At 33.9% G+C, this 19,727-nt stretch overlaps 1 protein-coding gene and 1 pseudogene across 1 annotated transcript in view; one reads left to right on the top strand and one right to left on the bottom strand.

Moving 5' to 3' along the window:
* Positions 1-19,727, bottom strand: part of GABRR3 (gamma-aminobutyric acid type A receptor subunit rho3) — a 725,962-nt gene that overhangs the window by 575,941 nt on the left and 130,294 nt on the right. The window lies entirely within an intron of this gene.
* Positions 15,614-16,529, top strand: LOC130830395 (olfactory receptor 5K3-like; annotated as a pseudogene).

The following is a 19,727-nucleotide window of genomic DNA, read 5'->3' as shown; positions in this document are numbered from 1 at the left end:
AATGTAAAAATCAACACCGAATACAAATAGTTGAAGCAATTTTGAGAAAGGAAAGATTTACTGTAAAAAACACCGAAGCTAGAAATCATTATCAGGATAATTGATGTGTATAATTCACCTGATCATTGCCTGTTTCTCCTCAATCCAATTCTCAACTTCCAGTCTTAAAAATCAATGACCACTGTAAACTCTACCTCCCAGACACCCTTTCAAATGGCTTCTTGCTAGATTTGGACAATGGGAGGCACTGATATGAAACTTAAGAGTGGAGGAAAAGAAACTACAATATCTCTCCCCTCTTTTTCTGCTATAGGCAGTATCTCCAGCACAACATGCATCTTCTCACTGAGCCCAGCTCGTGCAGGAAAATTGCTCACGTGGCTGCAATCAACAGCTCTGTTAACACCACTCATCCCTGTAATAGCGTCCCACCATTAGTAATCTTTTGGTTCCCTGTTTTAATTTTTCCTTTTACAAGTGTTTGGAACTGTTTACTAAATTAAATTTTCCTCATTTTAACTAGTGGGCAAGGCCTCCGTTTTCTTGAGTTGACCCTCTTACGATGAATACATAAAATGTTAAAAACTTTTACACAACAAAAAAAAGCAAGGTTAACAGCCAAATAAAAATACAAAAAAAAAAAAGCCATAAGTCATTTATGAGAAAAAGAAAGTTTAACGTCTTTAATATATAAGGAGCTCTTATAATTCATATAAAAATGCAAACATCTGAATAAAAGAAGGACCAATGAGCATTCCAAAAACAAAAGAAATAAAGATGTCCAGTAAGTTTAAGAAAATATATTAATTTAAATTTAAATTAAGGATATTAAAAAATTATAGTTTTATTTATTTTACTTTGGGGGTGATAAGAGGAAAAAAGAGCTATAATTCTGGCAAATATTTAAAGGAGTATGATAGCATATTTGTTGGGACCACATTGGAGTAGGTACAACACCCAGATTGATACAGTCTTTCCAGAGAATAATATAACAAAATAGATTAAAAACCTTCATAATTCTCATAAACTTTGATCCAGGCTGTTCTCCTCTAATATACCAGAGATAAAGGATATATTTATATAAATATTAATAAGTAGCTTCTCTACAATAAGAGAAAATGGAATTGAAATATACATCATTAACACAAATAGATTTTAAATGATACATAAAGACTCATGTTAGCTATAAAGCAAAAACCTAGTGTTGATACACAAAAGATAAAAAAGGAGATCAAACTATGCAACTAAGAAAAGTTTCAAATCACAAAGTATGAGAGCAAGAGAAGAAAAACAAAGGAATTACAAAATAGTAAGAACACAATAGAAGGACATTACTAAGGCCTTAAATATCAATAATTACTTTAAATATAGGTGGACTAAATACTGCAGTCAAAAGATATAGAGTAGTTAAATGAATTTTTTTTAAAATAGCCATCTATATGCTGCCTATAAGAGGCTCATTTCAGATATAAGGACACACACAGACTGAAAGTGTAGGTATGGAAAAAATATTCCAGGCAAATGGCTCAGTGACCTGGTACACAGAGTAGCAGAAATTACTAACACTGGACAGAAAAAAGAGAAAAGAATGAAAAGAAATGTAAGAGAAACTAGGACAACATCAAGCACACTAATATTTGCATTACAGGGGTCCCATAAGGAGAAGAGGGAGAAAGGGGGGCTGAGAATATATTCAAAGACATAACAACTTAAAACATCCCTAACCTGGGAAAAGAAACAGATATCCAAGTCCAGGAAGCAAGAGAGTCCCGTACAGGATTAACCCAAGAGGAACATACCAAGACACACTGTACTTAAAATGTCAAAGACTAAAAATAAGGAGAGACTATTAAAAGCAGCAAGTGAAAAGCAACAAGGTACAAATGAGGGAACTCCCAAAAGACTATCAGCTGACTTTGCAGCAGAAACTTGCAGGCCAGAAGAGTCTGGCACCATATACATAAAGTGATGACAGGGAAAAACCTACAACCAATAATAGTCTACCCAGCAAGGCTCTCATTCAGATTTTTTTTTTAGAACTCTTATTGAGATACAGTTAACAGACAATAAACAGCACATATTTAGAGTGTACAATTTGATATCACAATCTCCCAATTCATCCCCCCCCAACCCTCCCCACTTTCCCCACTTGGTGTCCATGTGTTTGTTCTCTACACCTGTGTCTCTATTTCTGCCTTGCATTTCCTCTTTCATAGTTGTTAGCATTTGCCTTACGTATTGAGGTGCTCCTACATTGGGTGCATATATACTTATAATTGTTATCTCCTCTTCTTGGTTGGATCCCTTAAGCTTTATGTAGTGTCTTTTCTTGTATCTTGTAACATTTTTTATTTTAAAGTCTATTTTATCTGATATGACTATTGCTACTCCAGCTTTCTTTTGATTTCCATTGGCATGGAATATCTTTTTCCATCCCCTCACTTGCAGTCTGTATGTGTCCCTAGGTCTGAAGTGGGTCTCTTAGAGACAGCATATATATGGGTTTTGTTTTTATATCCATTCAGCCAGTCTGTGTCTTCTGGTTGGTGCATTTAGTCCATTTACATTCAAGGTAATTATTGATATATATGTTCCTATTACCATTTTCTTAATTGTTTTGTTGTTGTTTCTGCAGGTCCTTTTCTTCACTTATGTTTCCTGCTTAGAGAAGTTCCTTTAGCATTTGTTGTAGGGCTGGTTTGGTGGTGCTGAATTCTCTTAGCTGTTGCTTGTCTGGACAGCTTTTGATTTCTCCATCGAATCTGAATGAGATCCTTGCTGGGTAGAGTATTCTTGGTTGTAGGTTCTTCCCTTTCATCACTTGAAATATATCATGCCACTCCCTTCTCGCTTGCAGAGTTTCTGCTGAGAAATCAGCTGTTACCCTAATGGGAGTTCCCTTGTATGTTGTCATTTTTCCCTTGTTGCTTTTAATAACTTTTCTCTGTCTTTAATTTTTGTCAATTTGACTACTATATGCCTTGGCATGTTTCTCCTTGGATTTATCCCGCCTGGGACTCTCTGCACTTCCTGGACTTGGGTGGCTATTTCCTTTCCCATGTTAGGGAAGTTTTCAACTATAATCTCTTCCAATATTTTCACGTCCTTTCTCTCTCTCTTCTCTTTCTGGGACCCCTATGATGCGAATGTTGGTGTACTTAACATTGTCCCAGAGGTTTCTTAGGCTGCCTTCAGTTCTTTTCATTCCTTTTTCCTTATTCTTTTCCACATCAGTGATTATCACCATTCTGTCTTTCAGGTCACTTATTCGCCCTTCTGCCTCAGTTAATCTGCTATTTGTTCCTTCTGGTGTATTTTTCATTTCAGTTATTGTGTTGCATATCTGTTTGTTTCTTCTTTAATTCTTCTAGGTCTTTGGTAAACTTTTCAATCTTTGCATCCAGTCTTTTTTCAAAGTCCTGGATCATCTTCACCATCATTATTCTGAATTCTTTTTCTGGAAGGGTGCCTATCTCCTCTTCATTTAGTTGTTTTCCTGGGGTTTTATCTTGTCCCTTCATCTGGTACAAAGTGCTCTGCTCTGCTTTTTCATTTTCTCTGTCTTTCTGTGGCTGTGGTTTTCAGTTTCACAAGATGAAATACTGCTGATACTGCTTGATACTGCTGTCTGCCCTCTTGTGGAGGAAGCTATCTAGGAGGCTCCTGGGTGCTTCCTGATGGGAGGGATGATGGTGGGTAGGGCTGGGTGGGTGGAGCTCAGTAAGACTTTAATCCAATTTGGTGGGCAGAGCTCAGTAAAACTTTAATCTGTTTGTCTGCTAATGGGTGGGGCTGTGTTCACACCTTGTTGGTTGTTTGGCCTGAGGCTACCTAGCACTGGAGCTTACAGGCTCTTTGGTGGGGCTAATGGAGGACTCTAGGAGGGCTCACACCAATGAGCACTTCCCAGAACCCTTGCTGCCAGTGCCCCTGTCTCCTTGGTGAGCCACAGCTGCCCCCCACCTCCACAGGCAACCCCCCAACACCAGCAGGTAGGTCTGGTTCAGTCTCCTATGGGGTCACTGCTCCTTCCCCCTGGGTCCTGGTGAGTACATTTTTTTGTGTGCCCTCCAAGAGTGGAGTCTCTGTTTCCCCCAGTCCTGTGGAGGTCCTGCAATCAAATCCCGCTGGCTTTCAGAGTCTGATTCTTTGGGGATTTCTCCTCCTGTTGCTGGACTCTCAGGTTAGGAAGCCTGACATGGGGCTCAGAACCCTCACTTTAGTGGGTGGACTTCTGCAGTATAACTGTTCTCTGGTTTGTGAGTCACCCACCCAGCATTTATGGGATTTGATTTTAACATGATTGCACCCCTCCTACCATCTCATTGCAGCTTCTCCTTTGTCTCTGGATGTGGGGTGTCTTTTTTGGTGCATTCCAGTGTCTTTCTGTCGATGATTGTTCAGCAGTTAGTTGTAATTCTGGTGCTCTTGCAAGAGGGAGTGAGCGCACATCCTCTTACTCCGCCATCTTAATCCTATCTTTCTCTCATTCAGGTTTGATGGCAAGATCAGCTAAGTAGCTTTACAAGAAATGTTAAAGGAACTCTCTAAGTGAATAAGAAAAGACAACTGCAAACATGAAAATTATGGAAGGAAAAAGCTCATCCATAAAGGCAAATATACAATAAAGGTAGTAAATCATCCATGCACAAAGCTAGTAGGAAGGCTGAAAAACATAAGTAATAAAATCATCTATATTCAAGAGAAACAGTTAAAAGATCACAAAACAGATATAAAACAAGCTGTTAAAAACAGTAACTGTGAGGGGAGAAGAGTACAAACACAGAGCTTTTTTAATGCATTTGAAATTAAGATACACACACACAGACTCACACACATATGTAAAGGAACTAAAAAAAGAAAGATGAAATAACCCAAAGCTACTAGATGAAAAGGAATCATTAAACTGAGAGCAGACATACATGTAATAGAGAGTAAAAATAAACAGAATAGATTAAAAAAAAACAAAATATGGTTCTTTGAAAACATAAATAAAATTGATAAACCTATAGCCAGACATATCAAGATAAAAAAGAGAGGATGTAAATCAATAAAATTAGAAATGTAATATGAGAAGTTACAACCAACATGATACAAATACAGGGATTATAACATATTACCACAAACAGCTGTAAAGCCAATAAAACATATAACCTAGCAGAAAATGGAAAAATTCTTAGAAATGTACAGTATCCCAAAACTGAACCTGGAAAAAAGTACAAAATATGACCAGACCTATTATCAGTAAGGAAATTGAATCAGTAGTTAAAAAAAAAAAATTCCCTGCAAACAAATATCCAGGACAAGATAGCTTCACAGGTAAATTCTACCAAGCATTTTGAGAAAAGTAAACACCTATCATTTTCAAAGTTATCCAAAAATTGCAGAGGCAGGAATGCTGCTGAACACATTACATGAGGCCAGCATCATCCCGAAAGCAAAACCAGACAAAGATATCACAAAAAAAGAAAATTACAGGCCAATAGCATGGATGAATATAGATACAAAAATCCTCAACAAAATATGAGCACATGAATCCAACAACACATTAAAAGATCACACACAATGATCAAGTAGGATTTTCCAAGTGATGCAAGAATGGTTCAATAACTGCAAATCAATCAATGTGATACACCATATTAACAAATTAAGAACACAAACCATATGATCATCTCAATAGATGAAGAAAAACTTTTCACAAAGTTCAACATCCACTTATGATAAAAACCCTCCACGAAATGGGTATAGAGGGAACTTATCTCAACATAATAAAGACCATATATGATAAGCCCACAGCTAACATTATATTCAGTGGTGAAAATCTGAATGCATTTCCTCAAAGATCAGGGACAAGATAAGGATGCCCACTCTTGCCACTTTTTTTCAACACAATATTGGAAGTGCCAGCAATAGCAAGCAGACAAGAAAAAGAAATAAAAGGAATCAAAATTGGAAACAAAGAAGTAAAACTGTCAGTGTTTGCAGATGACATGACCCTATACCTAGAAAATCCTAGATGCCACCAAAAAATTACTAGAGCTTGTCAATGAATTCAGTAAAGTTGCAGGATACAAAGTTAACACAGAGAAGTCTGTTGCATTTCTAAACACTAACAACAAACCATCAGAAAGAGAAATAAAGAAAACACTTCCATTTACAATCTCATCAAAAAGACTTAAATGCCTAGGAATAAACCCACCTAAGGAGGCAAAAGACCTATATTCAGAAAACTACAAGACACTACTAAAAGAGACTGAAGATGACATAAACAGATGGAAAGATATACTGTGATTTGGGATTGGAAGAATTAATATTGTTAAAATTAAAATACTATCTAAGACAATCTACAGATTGAATGCAATCCATATCAAAAAACCAATGGCATTTTTCACAGAACTAGGACAAATAATTCCATGATTTGTATGGAAACACAAAAGACTCTAAATAGCCTAAGTAAACAATCTTGACAGAAAAGAACAGAGCTAGAGGTGCAACACTCCCCGAATTCAGACTATACTACAAAGCTAGTCATCAAAACAGTATGGTATAGACACAAAAAACAGACATATAGATCAATGGAACAGAATAGAAAGCTCAGAAATAAACTCATGCACTTATGACCAATTAATCAATGTCAAAGGAGGCATGAATACCCAATGTGGAAAAGATATTCACTCCAATAAGTGGTGCTGAGAAAACTGGATAGCTACATGTAAAAGAATGAAATTAAAACATTTTCTCATACCATATACAAAAATAAATTCAAAATGGATTAGAGACCTAAATGTAAGACCAGAAACCATAAAACTTCTAGAAGAAAACATAGGCAGAGAACATTCTTTGACATAAATCATAGCAAATGATTTTATGACAAAAATCATATTTTTTTGGAACTTTCTCATAAGGTAAAGGAAGTAAAAGAAAAAAATAAAGAAATGCAATGTAATTAAACTTAAGAGTTTTACACAAAAGGAAACCATCAACAAAACAAAAAGACAAACTACTGACAAGGAGAAAATACTCACGAATAATATGACTGATAAAGAGTTAATATCCAAAATATATAAATAGCTCATACAACTCCACATCATGAAAACAAACAACCCAATTAAAAAAAGGGGCAGAAGAATTGAATACACATTTTTCCAAGGAAGATATGCAGATGCCAAAGAGGCACATGAAGAGATGCTCCACATGGGTAATTATCAGAGAAATGCAAATCAACCATAACGAGATATCACCTCACACCAGTCAAAGTGGCTATAATCCAAGAGACCACAAATAACAAATGTTGGTGGGGATGTGGAGACAAGGAAATTCTCACACACTATTGTCTGGAATGTAAATTGGTACAGCGATTGTAAAAAGCTATAGAACTACCTTATGATCCAGCAATTCCACTCCAAGGTATTAATCCAAGGAAAATTAAAACTCTAATTTGAAAAGATACATGCACTTCCATGTTCATAGCAGCATTGTTTAAATAACCAAGATAAGGAAGAAAATTAAGTATCCATCAACAGATGAATGGGTAAAGAAGATGTGATATGTATACACAACAGAATACTACTCAGCTATAAAAAAGGATGAAATTTTTCCATTTGCACCAGTACCTAGAGGACATTATGCTTAGTGAAATAAGTTCAACAGAAAAAGGCAAATGCTGTAAGATATCACTTATATGTGTAATCTAAAAAATAAACCAAACTAGCAAGTGCAGCAAAACAGAAACAGAATCACACATATAGAAAACAAACTAGAGATTATCAGTGTAGAGAGGGAAGGGAGAGGTGCAAGATAGGGTCAGGTGATTAAGAGATACAAGCTACCATGCATAAAATAAATAATCTACATGAATATATTGTACAGCACTGTGAAAATAGGCAATATTTTATAATCACAATAAAAGAGTATAGAGTATTACCTATAAATATTGTGAATGCTATATTGTACAACTAAAACTTACATATTATTCTTCAACTCCACCTCAATAAAGAAAAAAATTAAGTACACAGCAATAAAAAAAATTCTAAGAAGATTTTCCACAGAAATAAGCAATTTTAAAATTTGTATAGAATTGCAAAATACCCCAAGTACCTAAAGAAATCCTGATAAAGAATGAAGGTAGGTAGATGCATCAGGCTTCTTGATTACAAATTGTATCACAAAGCTACAGTAATCAAAAAGTATGGTAATGGCATATAAGCAAACATAAAGATCAACAGTATAGAATACAGAGTCCAGAAACAAACCCATGCAAATATAGTCAATTAATTTACAAGAAATGAGCCAAAAACATAAGATGAGGAAAGAACAGTCTCTTCAATAAATGGTGCTGAAAAAACTGGACAGCCACATGCAAAAGAATGAAAGTGGATCACTCTCTTACACCTTACAGAAAATTTAGCTCAAAATGGATTAAAGAATCGAACATAAGACCTGAAACCATAAACTCCTGGAGAAAACACAGGCAGTAGACTCCTGACAATAGCTTGATGATAATTTTTTGGATTTGACACAAAAGCAAAGGCAACAAAAGCAAAAATAAATAAGTGGGACTACATTAAACTACAAAATTTCTGAACAACAAAGAAAACCATCAACAAAATGAAAAGGCAACCAACCAAATGAGAGAAAATATTTGCAAATCATATATGTGACAAGGGGTTAATATGCAAAATATATAAAGAACTCATACAACTCAATAGTGAAAAACCAATCTGATTAAAAATGGGAAGAGGACTTAACAGATGTTTCACCAAAGGCATATGGCTAAAGAAGACATATGGGAAAAGGTACTCAACATGGCTAATCATTGGGGGAATGCATATCAAAACCACAATAAGATACCATTTCACATTGGGATTGACATATATACATTAATATGTATAAAATAGATGACTAATAAGGAAAAAATCAAATTGTACATTTTAAATATATGCATTTTATTGTATGTCAATTATATCTCAATAAAACTCTTTTTAAAAGGAAAAAAAAAGATATCATTTCACACCTATTGGAATGACTATTATTAAAAACCCAAGACAAGTATTGGTGAGACTCAGAGAGCAGGGAACTGTAACATGCTGGTGGGAACATAAGTTGGTACAGCCACTATGGAAAAATTATGGGGATTCCTCAAAAAATTAAAAATAAAATTAGCATATGATCCAGAAGTTCCACTTCTAGGTCAATTTGTTAATTTTTCACCTCTTCCATTTGTGTTAAAATTCATAAGACAGCCCCCCCCTTCATTCAGAGATATTGTATAAACATAATTTGTATTTTTTTCTTTTCCAATAGCTTAAATTTTTTACATAGTATTTTTACTCAACTGAGATTCTTTTTAGAATGTTGTGAACTGAGAATTATAGCATTATTATATGTTATATCAAAAGCAGATATTAACTAACTCTTCCCTTATTCACAGATTTCTTATGCCTCCTTTTTGTTCATGCACAATCATACACTCACATGCACGTGCATATACAGAGAGGCCTATTTCAAGCTTATCTAACTTGCACAACAAAAACACAACAGCCCCAATCTATACACTTATATTCTAGTAGAGAAGAAAGAAATTTTTTAATGTTGTTAAACTAAATAGTAATAAATATTATAATTGAGGAAAACTCTTTTGCCTTTAACCACTATAAATATTAGGATTCTATGAGGTTCAGCTATGAGAGTCTCTATTCTTCCAATTCTTTCTTTTTAGGTGACTCCATCTATTATTATAACTCTTAATGGCATCAACATGAAGATGATTCAAAACATATGTTTCCAGCTCTGGCAACTCCCCTATTTCCAGATTCATGAATTCAGCTGCCAAGAAAGACATCTCAAACTTACCATGATCAAAAAGCAACTCTCAAATTTTCCAAACAAAAATGGTTTTCCTGGGTCTTCTCAATATTGATGGTATCCTCTTCCAACCAGTTTGGCAAGGAAGAAATTAGAGATAATCCTTCATTTCCTTCTGATATTCCATCCAAAATTTCTCAGGAACTGTTGACTGTCTCTGAAATGTGCCAAAATTTCTCCATTTACACTAATTCACAACCTCCATGCTGCCATCATCTTTCACCGGAACAATATCAACAGCTAAGATTGGTCCCCCTTACTGTTGTCCTTTTATTTATTTTTAATTTTTATTTAGAAAATAATTTTTAAAATAGTACTGAAATATACATTTTAAAATGGGTAGTATTCTTCCCATTATGACATATGAATTTCAAGTAAACAACTTTCTAAATTTTTTTGTCTATTTCCATGAATATTTATCTTGCTATTTCTTAGTATCAGTTATAGACACATGCATCAACTTCCTGTTATGGTTAATAAATATTTATCTATTTATTTAAATACCTCCCAATTTCTGTCAGTTTGGATGATATCACTATTTTTGACAATTTGATACTCAGTTTTCATTAGGGACATGCAAATACATTCCACTGCCATGCTTATGACTGTGTAATTTTCTTAAGTTAATACAAATTTTATTTTCACTTTGCTCAATTAAATCCTTCATTAATCTTCAGTTAAATCCTTTGATGTGTCATCAAATATATTCCTTAAAATTCAACTCTGAAATAATATTCTGTTCTTCTTTATCCTAGAGACTTTTTCCTTGTGCCCTCCATCCTCCTACTCCAGACTGGAGAGTTTGCTCTCCAGGCCCAAGCTCAGATGTGCAGCTGACACTTTCCTTTGTTGATTTCCTATGTTTGATACTCCGTTTCCAAACTCTCTATATTGCTCTTCAAGGTTCATTCTCTCATTCTGCTGAGAAATCTTGATTGTCTCTTTGGAAGTCAAAATTTGCAGTCTAAATGTGATGCAAATGATCTTTGTTATTTCCTCACACATGACTAATAGTTTGTTTTATATAGAATTCTAGATTTGAAATAAATTTCCTTTGGAACATTGAAGGCACTCTCCCTTCATACTACAGCAAGCTGTGTTGCTTTTGGAAAATTATATGTAATTTTGGTCCCAAAACCCTTGTTTTCTTTCTGAATTTTTATTTATCAGTGGCTTTATAAAATTTCAGAATGAATATTATTTTTGGCATGTTTTCTTCTTTCATTTGTTTTTCTGTTGATATATAAGGATGGATTCTTTGTTTCTTTCCTCTTCTACCCCTTCCATTTTCTATCTTTTTCCTTGTTTATTCCTTTCCATCTCTTCCTTTCCATTTTTTTCACCCTTCCCTCCCTTCTCCTCTACTCTTCTCCCAACTCTCCCTCCCCTTTCTCCCTGTTTCCTACCTCATCTCCCCTCTCTCTTCTCTTCCTTTCTTTCACTAAAGATTCAAAGCTTTACTTCCTAAAAAAAGTCAAACTTGAGAGTAAAAAAGAGATACAATTCACATTAGAAAAAGCAGAATAAATAAACCTAATTATCAGTTTTTAGAATATCCTATGAAGTTGTTTTCCTAATATCCTATGAAGATTACTATATTGAAAATTATCATTATGAATTCATAGATTTTAATATGTTTTATCAGCTTGAATCCATTATACTTACTATTCATTTTGATGCCAAATTTGTCTCATCTTTGGCTAGCAGGAACTCAACTCAAAAACTTCAAGATGGTTCCTGAGTCCTTCTGATATGACCACAGTTCTCTCTGATGGATTTCTTGCTCTCTTTTACAAGATGTATAGGCTAATCTTGTGTATTTCCTGCATTACAATGATAATCAGATATTTTTCCAGGGGGGCCCTATAAGGCTGGTTCGCTAGATTCTGGTCTATATTCCTTCTGATTCTTTTTTAATATAAGAAAATATTTCTTACTTGAACAGCAGCATAGAGATGAAACATTATGCACACACACATACACAGACATATACATACTTTGTGCTTTGATTTTCTTTCTCTGGAAGTGAAATTGCCTTTCTACATGGAGATGCAGGTCATTTTTCTTTAAATTGAAGACAAATACTTTCCTTTTATTAGGACATGTCTTAGAGTGCCTTTTTTTTTTTTTTTTTGGATCAAGTATCACAAGTGTGTTTCAAAATGTATATTAAAGTTCTTTTGTTTTTCTCCAAATTTCCTTGGATTATAATTTAAATATAATTTCTGTTGCATTGTTATTTTCCTTTAGGGAATCCAATGTTTTGTGTGATGTATCACCCTTGTGAATTTTACATACCATCATACTCTAATTTATTTTTGACGGAAGTATAGTTGATGTACAATACAATATTAGTTTCAGATGTGCAACATTGAGATTCACTATTTTTATAGATTATACTCCATTTAAAGTTAGTATAAAATATTGATGCTATTCTGTGTTGTACAACATATCATTGTAGCTTATTTATTTTATACATAGTACTTTGTACCTCTCAGTCCTCTAACCCTATCTTACAGCATGCCCATTTCCTCTCCCATTGTTAGCTACTAGTTTGTTCTCTATATCAGTGAGTCTGTTTCTGTTTGTTATATTCATTAATTTGTTTTATTATTTAGATTCCATGTGTAATTTGCTTTAACCTCACTGTCTCACAGGACATCTTTATGGGTGTTGGCTATGAATCTCCCTACAGAAATACAATGATGTCAGTGCAGGGAAATCCCTCGGGATTTGATAGAGAATTTTAAATTAGCATTGTAAGGAACATAATTATTGACTCTAACCTATTTGTAGTTACCCATATTTTCATTCTTTTAGTCCCAAATGTTTTCAGACCAAGCTTTATATTCTAAAATTCTATGAGATCTAACACCATAAACCAAACAAGACTTTTTTCAGTGAAATCTAGGTAAGGGATGTATTCTAATTTATTTTTAAGTTTAGTATTAGTATCCATTAATATTTATTTATCTGAGGTATTAAGAATTTTTGTTGTTGTTAGATTTCAACTACTTGGTTATCTTCCCAGCTCTTCTCAAAACTGAAGGCTATAGAAGAACTAGTATGAAATTGACACTCTAATTCACTCTGACCTTTTCTCATTAAGGTAGAACCTCAAAATATGCAGGTAAGGAAACAAAGTAACTCTGTTCAGCAATTCAGGCACTTATATGGAATTTTTTTTTTAGCTAGGATGAATAACTAAGTAGCTTACATTTAATATTTTAAAACAAATAAATAAAATGTTCAGCAAAGGCCTTTATCTTGATGTTCTGATTAAGGAAAAATAAACCCATTTTGATCATAGAATTAATATGAGACACATCAGTCAATATTCCTAATGGATCACTAAATAATGCTAGAAGATAGCCATTTAAAGGAAAACAAAATGTGTTCCCAAAAACTGTATTACAATTTAAAGGGTTTTTCTCTTTTTCTAACTGTTCGAAAAATAAAGTATAAAGGCAAGCTTACTTTCATTTACTAGCTTTTAATTTATCGTAATATACTTCAGAAAGTCTTACATAATTTTCTGAGAAACAGAAAAATAATAGATGAGTCAACTCAGATAAAAGAAAGATCTAATTTTTTTATAAAACTATAGATTTTTATTAAAATATATTTAACATATAATGTGTAAGTTTAAGGCATACCACCTGTTGACTGGATACAATGGTAAATAGTAATACGAATGCCATTGTAGCATGAGTTAGCACTCTATCACATCATATAATTGTCATTTTTGTGTGTGGTGGGAATAATTAAGATCTGGTACCTTAGCAATTTTGATGACTATTACAAAATATTGTTGTCTATACCCAGTATAGTGTGTATTAGATCAGAGTTATTTATCTATTAGTTTCAACTTTATACACTCAAACATCTCTGCAATTCTCTTACCTCCTCTCCACCCCCCCACCCCCCCCCCACCACTCCGCCCCTGGTAACCATCATTTTACCCTATTTTTATGAGTTTGGCTTTTTTAGATGCACATGGAAGTTGTATCTTACAGTATTTGTCTTTCTCTGACTTTCCACACTTAGCATAACGTCATCAAGATCTATCCATGTGGTCACAAATGGAAGGGTATTCTTCTTTCTCATGGCTGAATATACCACACTTTTATCCTTTGACAGTCACTTAGGTGTTTAGGTTAGGTATCTCGGCTATTGTGAATAATAGCTCCAATAAACACAGGAGTACAGTTATCCTTTTGATAACCTGTTTTCATTTCCTATTAGCATTTACCCAGAAGTGGAATTGTGAGATCATACAGTAGTCCTATTTTTAATTATTTGAGGAACCTCCATGTTGTTATCCATACTGGCTGAACCAATTTCCATTCCCACCAACAGTGTTTTCTCCACATTCTCAGCAACATGTGTAATATCTTGTCTTCTTAATGACAGGCATTCTGACAGATGTGGGGTGATATCTCCTGGTTTTAATTTGCATTTCCCTAATGATTACTAATGTGAATATCTTTTCATGTGTCTGTTGGCCATTTGGAGTTTTTCGGTCTTTTTAGTCCCTCAGCCCATTCTGTGATCATATTGTTTGTATATTTACTATTGCATTGTTTGAATTCCTTATATATTTTGGATATTAACCATTACTTTTTAAAAATGATGTGTTATAAGTAATTTTCTTTGTACACTCTTATTCAAATTTAACAGACTCAATTTGCAAAAGAGATCACTAAGGGTCACTTTTAGGACAACCAAATAAGTCACTAATAATCATTGGTAGAATGCTGAAAACAAGTTCATGCATCACAATCACTGTGGTGAAGGTAGAACTGGAATCAATACTGCTTTTTTCCTGTAGCTATTGTAAGAAATATGTCACACTAAACCTCAAAATGCCTATAGTATAATAAAGAAATTGTGCATGCACATATGAAAAAAAAGCACTGTAGATTGTAAAAGAGCCATTGTAAACTGTAGTGGGTATACAGGACATGGTTGAGAGTATATAATTGGAAATCAGAAGGGTCTAGGTCATTTAGTTAAAGCTTCATTAAGTAAACTAAGCATTACATATAGAAAGAAAGGATTTATAATAAAAAGGCAAAAATCAAGAGGAATAATGGCATGGACAGAGTTAGTGTTCATAGAAATGGGTATGACACTTGGAAAAGGGATGAAAGATGTGATAATCAATACATATTTTATTCTTTAGCTATTTGAATTTACTTTCTTTAAAAATGAATAGTTCTCTCATTAAACCCTAGTGACCTTCACGCAATTCTAAGGTGCAAATTTAACACATCTGCTGTATGTTATTTTCAAACATCACAACACTTGGATAGTATATAAAAACTTTGTGATCAATGAAAAATATATACATATATAGCAAAATTGATTTTAAATTCATTTTAAGGATCTTTAATGTAAAAACTAACACTGACCTTATTTGGGAACACTAGAACAAATGTTAGTACCCTATATTTATACACTATAATTGCATACATTTATAAAGACAAACCTCTCCAATGTAAGCACCCTCCCTGTGATTATCAAAATAGTCTTGTGAATTCTGAGTTACAGATTTGAAGTCAAGAATCTGACATGTTATAGGAACAAATGTCCCCTAGAGTTTGCGTGCCTGTATCACAGGAGACGAGAAAAGACTAAAGAAGCTCTTCTTCTTGATGCAAAAAGAAAAATTTAAACCAAAAATTATACACATTTTAAATAAGAATCTTATATCTCCATAATTCCTATCTCAACAGACAAGGTAGAGATGACTGAGGATAACCACTCCTTGACAACAGAATTTATCCTGATAGGATTTACAGATCACCCAGAGCTGAAGACCCTTCTGTTTCTGGTGTTCCTCACCATCTATCTGATCACCATGGTGGGGAATCTTGGCCTGGTGGCATTGATAGTTACAGAGTGTCATCTTCACACACCAATGTACATCTTTCTGGGTAACCTCGCTCTGATGGATTCCTGTTGTTCTTGGGCCATTACCCCCAAGATGCTAGAGAACTTCTTTTCTAAGGACAGAGTGATTTCCCTCTATGAATGCATGGCACAGTTTTATTTTCTCTGCCTTGCTGAAACTGCAGATTGCTTTCTCCTGGCAGCAATGGCATATGACCGCTATGTGGCCATTTGCAACCCACTGCAGTACCACACCATGATGTCAAAGAAACTCTGCCTTCAGATGATCATAGGGGCCTACATAGCTGGAATCCTTCATCCCATGGTTCATATAGGGTTTCTGTTTAGACTAACTTTCTATAGGTCTCATCACATCAGTCACTTTTTTTGTGATGTTCTTCCATTATACAGACTCTCGTGTGTGGACCCTTATATCAATGAATTAATGTTATTTATCTTTGCAGGGTCAATTTCAATCCTTTCTATTACCATAGTAATAATTTCTTACCTTTTCATCCTTTTTACAATTTTCGAAATAAAATCCAAAGAGGGAAAAGGCAAAGCCTTATCAACTTGTGCATCTCACTTTGTCTCAATATTCTATGGTTCTCTTCATGTACATTAGACCAAATTCAGTTAATGAAAAAGATAAAGACATACCCCTTGCAATTTTTTATACTCTAGTGATTCCTTTATTAAATTCTTTTATTTATAGTCTAAGAAATAAGGAAGTGATAAATGTTATGAAAAAAATTATGAAAATTTTATAATATTCTGAAACAAATATCATCCCTTGTGAGTAACTGATTTTAATTTGATTAAACCTCTTTTTCAAAATCAAGACATACTGAGAAAGTGGAAAATGTTCACTTTGTATATCAAATATTAAATTACTAAAATATGATGGTGTATGAGGCAAACAAGTTCAAAAAGGAGAAATTCTGCTAAAATGTATTTCAAAGTCTAAGCTAATAAGTTCCATAAAGGATGAACTAAATAATTAATAGATTACTAAATAATTACTAGAGCTACCATATGATCCAGCAATCCCACCTAGGCATATATTCGGAAAAGACAAAAGCTCTAATTCAAAAAGATGCATGTAATGACCCAGCAATCCCACTACTGGGCATACACCCTGAGAAAACCATAATCCAAAAAGATACATGTACCACAGCATTCACTGCAGCACTATTTACAATAGCCAGGTCATGGAAGCAACCTAAATGTCCATCAACAGATGAATGAATAAAGAAGATGTGGCACATATGTACCATGGAATATTACTTAGCAATAAAAAGGAATAAAGTTATTTGTTGTGAGATGTATGGACCTAGAGTCTGTCATACAAAGTGAAGTAAGTCAGAAAGAGAAAAAAATACTGTATGCTAATACATATATATGGAATCTAGAAAAATGGCACTGAGGAACCTAGTGACAGGGCAGGAATAAAGAAGCAGACATGGAGAACACACTTGAGGACACAAAAGGGGAAGGGGAGGCTGTGACATAGTGAAAGAGTAGCACTGACATATAGACACTACCAACCGTAAAACAGGTAGCTAGTGGGAAGCTGCTGCATAGGACAGAGAGATCAGCTTGGTGCTTTGCGATGACCTAGAGGGGTGGGATAGGGAGGATGGGAGGGAGGCTCAAGAGAGAGGGGATTTGGGGATATATATATACATGTAGCTGATTCACTTTGTTGTATAACAGAAACTAGAACAACATCGTAAAGCAATTATACTCCAATAAAGATGTATTAAAAAATAAAATAAAATAAATAAGTCACAGAAATGTAATGTACAGCATAGGGAATGTAGTCAATATTTTATAATAACTTTGTATGGTATGTAATCTATAAAAATACTGAATCACTATGTTGTACACCTGAAACTACTATAATATTGTAAGTCAACCATACTTCAATAAAAAAATAACGAATGCCAGCAAAAAAATTAATAATAATAATTTAAAAAGACAAAAACAAAAAGATGCATGTACCACAAAGTTCATAGCAGTACTATTTACAATAGCCAAAACATGGAAACAACCCAAGTGCCCATCAACATATGATTGGTTTAAGAAGGTGTGGCATATATATATATATATATATATATATATATATACACACACACACACATACATATACACGTATATATCGTGGAATATTACTTAGTCATACAAAAAGAGTAAAATATTGCCACTTGCAGCAACATGGATGGATTTAGATAATATTATACTAAGTGAAATAAGTCAGAGAAAGACAAATATTATATGATATCACTTATATGTGGAATCTAAAAAATAATACAAATGAATCTACATACAAAGCAGAAACAGACTCACAGATATAGAAAACAAACCTATGGTTACCAAAGGGGAAGGGAGCGGTTAGGGATAAATTAGGAGTATGGTATTAACAGATACAAACTACTATACATAAAATAGATAAGCAACAAAGATTTATGTATAGCACAGGGAATTATATTCTATATATTATAATAACCCACAATGGAAAATAATCTGAAAAATTATATGTGTGTGTGCGTTGTGCGTATAACTGAATTACTTTGCTGTATGCCTGAAACAAGCACAATATTGTAAATCAACTATACTTCAATTTTTTAAAAAAGTCACTAGTGTTATTAGAGCCAAAGGTGCAGAATTTAGGAAATCATTTTCATGGGAGAAATTCTCACAGCCTAAACACTCAAGAGATAATATTAATAATTACTTAAGGTCACAAATTGTGTCAGTGTGTAATTCATAACTAGTAACTATTTTTTCAGGATATAATGAGTTAACAATTTTCAACAAATTTTTAAATGCTAGGAATAGAAGTCACTACATATGACACATCAAATGTTAATCCTTTTTGAGCAACACTGTATGACAGAAGTAAACTATATATTTCAGTTTGGTTCTCAATTTTGAGTTTGTTCAAGACATTATGTTTGAATGTGAAATCAATGTATTCTCTAATCAAGAATATTTTCCTCTTTGGTGTTGGTCAATTTTCCCTCAAGTTCTCTGAAATAGAGTATCTGAGCATATTACTGACTTATCAATCTGTAGTTTGAAGATGATTCTATTTATATTGACATGTCTACAGATTTTATATTTTCATGTAGTTTGGTTGACCATCATATATGACAGTGTAATTACTGAATATTACTTAAATACAGCTTTTTCTCTCTGATATTATTACACGCCTTGTTTGTTATTAGGAATACCATTAAACTGGATTGATTTCAAGGTAAGTATCAATACATGCATAGCATTAACAAAAAGCTGCAGGCACTGTTCAAATATAAATGAGGCAGAAAATAGTAAAAATTAAATACCTAAAGAATATTTATTGATCCTTACATATGCAAATATGAAAGAAAAATAATTTATTGAGAACTTACTATCTGCTAGGTGCTAAGCTAGACATTTCATATATATTACCTCCCAACTTATTAGATGTGATTTTTCATGCTTTTCCTCAGTAAAAATCTTATACTTTGCAATATTGAGGAGCTTGCCCAAGTTCATCCAGGTCATGGAAATCAGCTAGAATTTTAATCAATACTGCCTTTATCCCCACATGCTTAGGAATTCAGAAAATGGAGATCCTTGTAGCCTGGGGTATTCAGTTCTTAAGTAGCATCAGAAGTAACCTGTGCCTTAAAAAACAGGAAAAAAAAAAGATATTTGGGGAAAACAGGAATGGGTATGACCAGAGCCAATGTTTATGGAAATGAGTGTGGTACTGGAAATGGGGGATGAGGTAGGTGAACCATGAGACAGAGTCAGAAAGCTGACGAAACTATTGATGAGAGCTGTTGGTAAATGTGGGGAAAGGGGGGGAAGTGGGTCAAGTTACTAAGTCTCTTAAATGCCACCCTAAGGAATCCGAATTTATCTTAGAGGCATCAGACACTGAAGTCTCCCTGGAGCTGAGTAATATGATTGTACATTTC

This window comes from Hippopotamus amphibius, chromosome 10, assembly GCF_030028045.1.
Source record: "Hippopotamus amphibius kiboko isolate mHipAmp2 chromosome 10, mHipAmp2.hap2, whole genome shotgun sequence".
Lineage (NCBI taxonomy): Eukaryota > Metazoa > Chordata > Mammalia > Artiodactyla > Hippopotamidae > Hippopotamus > Hippopotamus amphibius.
Note: the sequence above shows the minus strand (reverse complement) of the source record. Positions and strands in the feature narration are given on the sequence as shown.